The sequence below is a fragment of the Hypanus sabinus genome, chromosome 24 (assembly GCF_030144855.1).
Source record: "Hypanus sabinus isolate sHypSab1 chromosome 24, sHypSab1.hap1, whole genome shotgun sequence".
In the NCBI taxonomy this organism is placed as follows: Eukaryota; Metazoa; Chordata; class Chondrichthyes; order Myliobatiformes; family Dasyatidae; genus Hypanus; species Hypanus sabinus.
The window spans coordinates 8,738,981-8,744,980 of record NC_082729.1 but is presented as its reverse complement, the minus strand read 5'-3'; positions in this window follow the sequence as shown (position 1 = coordinate 8,744,980).

Genomic DNA, 6,000 nt, shown 5'->3' with positions numbered 1-6,000 from the left:
TGCTTTTTTTTTGAGGAAAACTGCAAATAACATTTAGGGCAGACACACAGACGAGACTTCCTCCAGAACACAAAGAGCCATTCGTGAAGAAAAAGTCAACTCAGCTGTGTGATCCTTTAGAACTCTCTACCCCAAAAGGCAGTAGACATTCAGCCTCTTGTCATATTCAGGACAGATATACAAGTTTTAGGGTGCTACTGGAACTAAGATCCACACGGGGGAGAGATCAGCAGAGCAGAGTGACATGGGGGGGTGTGGGGAACATCAGTACAGGAAGGAGGTGTGAGGTAAAGAGGCACTGTTATTTCATAATTTTGGCCAAACAGTGTAATCACAGAAACCATCTGGCCTAGTCCTGCTCTGGTTATGTGAGAGTTCTACTTCACAATCACACTCCTACAATTAAAATCCTTAAGGGTCTCAGCCCGAAATGTTGACTGCTTATCCTTTTCCATAGATGCTGCCTGTTCTGTTGAGTTCTTCCAATGTTTTGCGTGTGTTACAATTAAAATGGCTGATTTAATTTTCTCACAACATCTTCAGTCAATTGTAGCACACATTCAGTACCTTCCAAGTGTTATATCCGTTATCAAAAGTCTAATGAGGAAAAGTAGATTTGTAAGATCTGGTTTGCCCATTATTAAGGCAGCATCCATCATTAAGGACTGCCATCACCCTGATGATGCCCTCTTCTCATTGGTACCATCAGGAAGGAGGTACAGAAGCCTGAAGGCACACACTCAGTGATTCAGGAACAGCTTCTTCCCCTCTGCCATCTGATTTCTGAATGGACTTTGAACCAATGATAACCGCACTTCTACTTTTGCACTATTTCTAATTTAACTATTTAATATACATATATATTTACTGCATTTGATGCATTTATTTTCTCTACTTATCATGTATTTCATTGTACTGCTGCCTCTAAGTTAACAAATTTCATTACATATGCCAATGATATTAAACCTGATTCTGATCCATTTTCCCAAAATGTCAACCCTTTATACAACAGGGTGGAAATCAGTGTGTAGACGTAGAATCCAAAAACCTGTTTCAAGAAAGGATTTCCAAAAATTTATCTTTCAATTTAATAATGCCAACAGTTTCTATCAGAAACATTAAGGCTTTGATTGGAGCTTATTGAATGGAAAAGCCCCATGCACAATACATTGTAAAGGAGCAAACGTGGTATTTACATTAATAACAAAATTTTAGAGATGGTTGACATAAGACATAGGAGCAGAATTAGGCCATCATTTGAACCCAACATGACACAGGTTTGGTTCAAAGGAGATCATATGTTTGTATTGTTACCACCGATTTGACTGGACTCTGAAAATTTGCACTTGTTCCTCAACGACACTTTATTCACTTGTGCACAAGGAGAGCAGCATGGCCCCCTGTCACCGCACTGTTCTCAAGTCTAAACAGACAAATGCCATTTTATACAGAACTGACCAGCAGCTACGGATATTGACCATTTAGTAACCTTGGAAATGGTCAAATGGTGCTAAAAGTCAATAGGAGCTGCAAGCAACCTGATGATACTTTGAAGATTGTAATTGTCCCTTAGTTGGTGAGTGCCTTGCACCCTTCAATTACATCCTTAGGTTGTTTCTGTATGACAAATGGCTCCAGTCCCACGCTGTGTAAAGGGAAGCTTGCTCTTCAGAGGTATTTGCATCACCTACCTGCCCATCAGTTCCCTCCAGTGACCTCACCCCCCCACCCCCAAAACAAACCTTCACTTTCTCCCAAGGTCAATTCTATCAGATTCCTCCTTCAGCCCTTTACCTTGGACAGGTATCATCCCCCAGCTTCTCACTTCATCCCCTCCCCCCCCCCACCTACCCCCTCACATGACCTTACATATCACCTGCCAGCTTGCACTTTCCTCGCCCCCCCCCCATTCCACCTTCTCTCCTTTTCAGTCCTGATGAGGTGTCACAGCCCAAAACGTCGAATCTTTACTCCTCTTCATAGATGCTGCCTGATCTGCCGCGTTCCTCCAGTAGTTTGTGTGAGTTACTCCTTTCTTGAAAGATCTCACTTGCCCAAGTCAGCTGCACATTATTTGCATTCTGTGCTTGCCTGGATGTTAACCCTTGCCTTGACACAACTTCCACAGCATCATGTCAAATTATATCTCATCCTGGACTTCAAGGCACTGGATTTTCAATCTTCCTTAAATCCAAACTGAAGAGATGGCTTACGTTCATATTGACTTGCAGTTGGACAACAAGCCATGGTCTCAAGTCAAACAGTACAGTGACTGCATGAAATCATGAACATGGAGTTGAAGCAAAAGTTAATTAGAATCAAACCACATCTCTACTTAAACACTGAACATAAAGCTTGCTGCAAAATATTGGATAACATGTAAGCTTGGCCCCATAAAAATTACTTTGAAAAACATTAACATGGGAAGAATCAATCAAGATTCTCAACTCATTTAACCTGGATTACTGATTTTCTACAGATGTAATCCATTAGAACATCTAAAATAGAAAAAAAAAACACATGAACCCCCTTCACAAGGAAGATCCGGGGAATAAAAGGGTAAATGTATGTGGGGCATTTGATGGCTCTGGGGCTATGTGGGGTTGGATCTCACCCAAACCTACCAAACATTTAGAGACCTAGATCAGAAGTTCCCAACCTGGGATCTCTGGCCTAGATGGAGTGGATGTGGCCAGGATCTTTTCTATTGTGGGGATTCTAGGATCAGAGAGCACAGCTTCAGAATAGAAGGTCATCCCTTAGGCTCTGGAGGCCAAGTCATTGGGTATATGTAAAGTGGAGGGCAACAGATTCTTGATCAGAAAGGGGAGAAGGCAGGAGAATGGGGTTGAGAGAGATAATAAATCAGCCATGATGTAATGGAAGAGCAGATTCGATGGGCCAAATGGTCCATGTCTTATGGTCAATTTTTCTCATTAATTCAATAAACATTAATATGATGTGCTTTGGTGGAGATACTAAAAGCATAAATCTGTAAGGAAAATGTACAGCATGTCAGCAGGAATTTAGCTGTAAAATAACTTTTGAAGAAAAAGGATGAACATTTTGCCAAATGGATGATCATTTGGAATGGAAAATGCCTAACTTCAAATATCTGTAATGAAAGTTTCAAAAAAATAATGGCAGAGATAATTTCTAGTGCATTTGAAACAAAGCGCTATTAAGAACCATGTTATCTCTAGCCAAGTTTGTGTCCTTGAATCTCATTTGAAACGCAAGTGAGAATGAGATTTTGAAATTAAAAATCCCTTGCATTATGTCAGAGCAAATCCAGTTTGTCACAATCTGGACGTACAAAATTCAACAGGAATGTTTAATGCTATTCCTTTTGTTGGTGTTAATTGTTCCTTTTCGCGGATCAGGTGCCTTTTTTGTCCTTTCCTTAACAAGGCCGAGTTGCTTGCTGGTTTCAAACCCAAGACCACTCAGCTCAAAGTCCGGTGTCGACGCCACTACACCAGCGGTCGGCTAATGCTATGCTTTGATCTTTCCTATTTACCTTTTACATTCCACATCTTCATTCAAATGGATAGCATTCATGTCACACTGTATTTACATGGACCAATATTAGCAGAGGACCAATCAAGTAGCCTTTATCTAACAACACACACAAAATGCTGGTGGAACACAGCAGGCCAGGCAGCATCTATAGGGAGAAGAACTGTTGATGTTTCAGGCCAAGATCCTTTGTCAGGACTAACTGAAAGGAAAGATACTAAGAGATTTGAAAGTAGGAGGGGGAAATGCAAAATGATAGAAGACCGGAGTGGGTGGGATGAAGCTAAGAGCTGGAAAGAAACAGAATCAGAATCAGACTTTAATCGCCAAGTACCTGTACACATACAAGGAATTTACTTCCGGCAGATGTTGTCTCTCTGCTCATAATAGATGATAAATATAAATGATAAAGGTGATAGGCAAATGATAAAGGTGATAAAAGGTGATAGGCAAAAGTGATAGAGAGCTGGAGAAGAGAAAGGATCATGGGACAGGAGGCCTAGGGAGGAGGAGAGCACCAGAGGGAGATGGAGAACAGGCAAACAACTAAATATGTCAGGGATGGGATAAGAAGGGGAGGAGGGGCATTAATGGAAGTTAGAGAAGTCAATGTTCATGCCATCAGGTTGGAGGCTGCCCAGATGGTATAAGGCGTTGTTCCTCCAACTTAAGTGTGGCTTCATCTTGACGGTAGAGGCGGCCATGGATAGACATAGCAGAATGGGATGTGGAATTAAAATGTGTGGCCACTGGGAGATCCTGCTTTCTCTGGCGGAGAGAGCATAGGCGTTCAGCGAAACGATCTCCCAGTCTGCGTCGGGTCTCACCAATATATAAAAGGCCACACTGGGAGCACTGGACGCAGGATACCACACCAGCTGACTCACAAGTGAAGTGTCGCCTCACCATCTAAACCAGGGGCTCCCAACTTTGGCAACACCCACACAACGCTGGCCGAGACCCTTAAACAGGACAAGAAAGAAGTCAGGGAGGGTAGGGGTTGGGAGTGTGTGTGTGTAGCAGTACAAGGTGACAAGTGATAGATGAAGGCGGGGAGGGGAGAAGTAAGGAGTTGATAAGGTGATTGGTGAAAGAGAAGGGGGAATCTCATTGCAGAGAATAGAAGACCATGAAAGAAATGGAAGGGAAGGAGCACCAGGTAAGAAAGTAAGGTGAGGGAGGGAAACAGGAATGGGGATCAGTGAAAGAGAAGGAAATAGGCAATTACTGGAGGTTTGAGAAATTGATGCTCAACCTTTAAGCCATGGCCCAAAACCATTAAGCAAGGAGTCCATGGACCCTAAATTGGGACCCCCTGATTTAAACCTTTCATTTTAATATAGAACTGCAACAATTGAGTGTAATTAGATTCAACATCCACACAAGAGTGGAGATTTCCAACGTAATGATGCAGCCACAAAAACCCTAAGAACGCGGAGCAGAATTGGGTCATTTCGCTCATCACTCTGCCATTTCATCATGGCTGATCTAATTCTCCTCTCAGCTCCAGTCTCCTGTTTTCTCCCGTATCCCTTCATGCCCTGACCAATCAACAATCTACATAAAGACTTGCCCTCCACAGCTGCCAATGACAAAAAATAAATTCCAGATTCACCATCCTCTGGCTAAAAAATATTCTTCATCTTCATTCTAAAAGAACACAACTCTATTCTGAAGCTGCGTCCTCTCATCTTAAGACTCTTCCACCATAGGAAATACCCCCCCCCCCCACATCCACCCTATCAAGACCTTTCTCCATTCAATAGGTTTCAATGAGGTCAACCTCATTCTTCTGGATTCTAATACAGGCCCAGAGCTATCAGATGTTCTTCATATGACAAGTCATTCGAACTTGGAATTATTTTTGTGAACCTCCTTTGAACCCTTTCCAGATTCAGCACATCCTTTCTAAGGGGCCCAAACCTACTCACAACACCTCCAAGCAAGGCCTCACCAGTGCTTTATAAAAGCTTCAACATTACATCTTTGCTTTTATGTTCTAGTCCTCTTGAAATGAATGCCAACATCACATTTGCCTTCCTCACCATAGGACTCGAACTGCAAATTAACCTTTAGGGAATCCTGCACGACGACTCCCAAGTCCCTTTGCAACTCAGTTATTTGCATTTTATCTTTATTTAGAAAATAGTCCTTTCATTTCTTCTACCGAAGTGCATACTTTCTGGCACTGTATTCCATCTGCCATTTCTTTGTCCATTCCCCTAATCCAAGTCTTTCTGTACCCTCTCTACTTCCTCAAAACTACCTACCCCTCCACTTATCTTCACATCATCTGCAGACTTTGCAACAAAGCTATCAATTCCATCATCCAAATCATTGGAATAGCTTGTTAAGCAGCCTCAAGCATGGCACCTTGTCAAAGGCCATTTGAAAATCCAAGTACAGTACACATTAACTAATTCTCCTTTGTCGATCCTACTTGACATTTCTTCTAAGAATTCCGACGTCAGGCAAAATTTT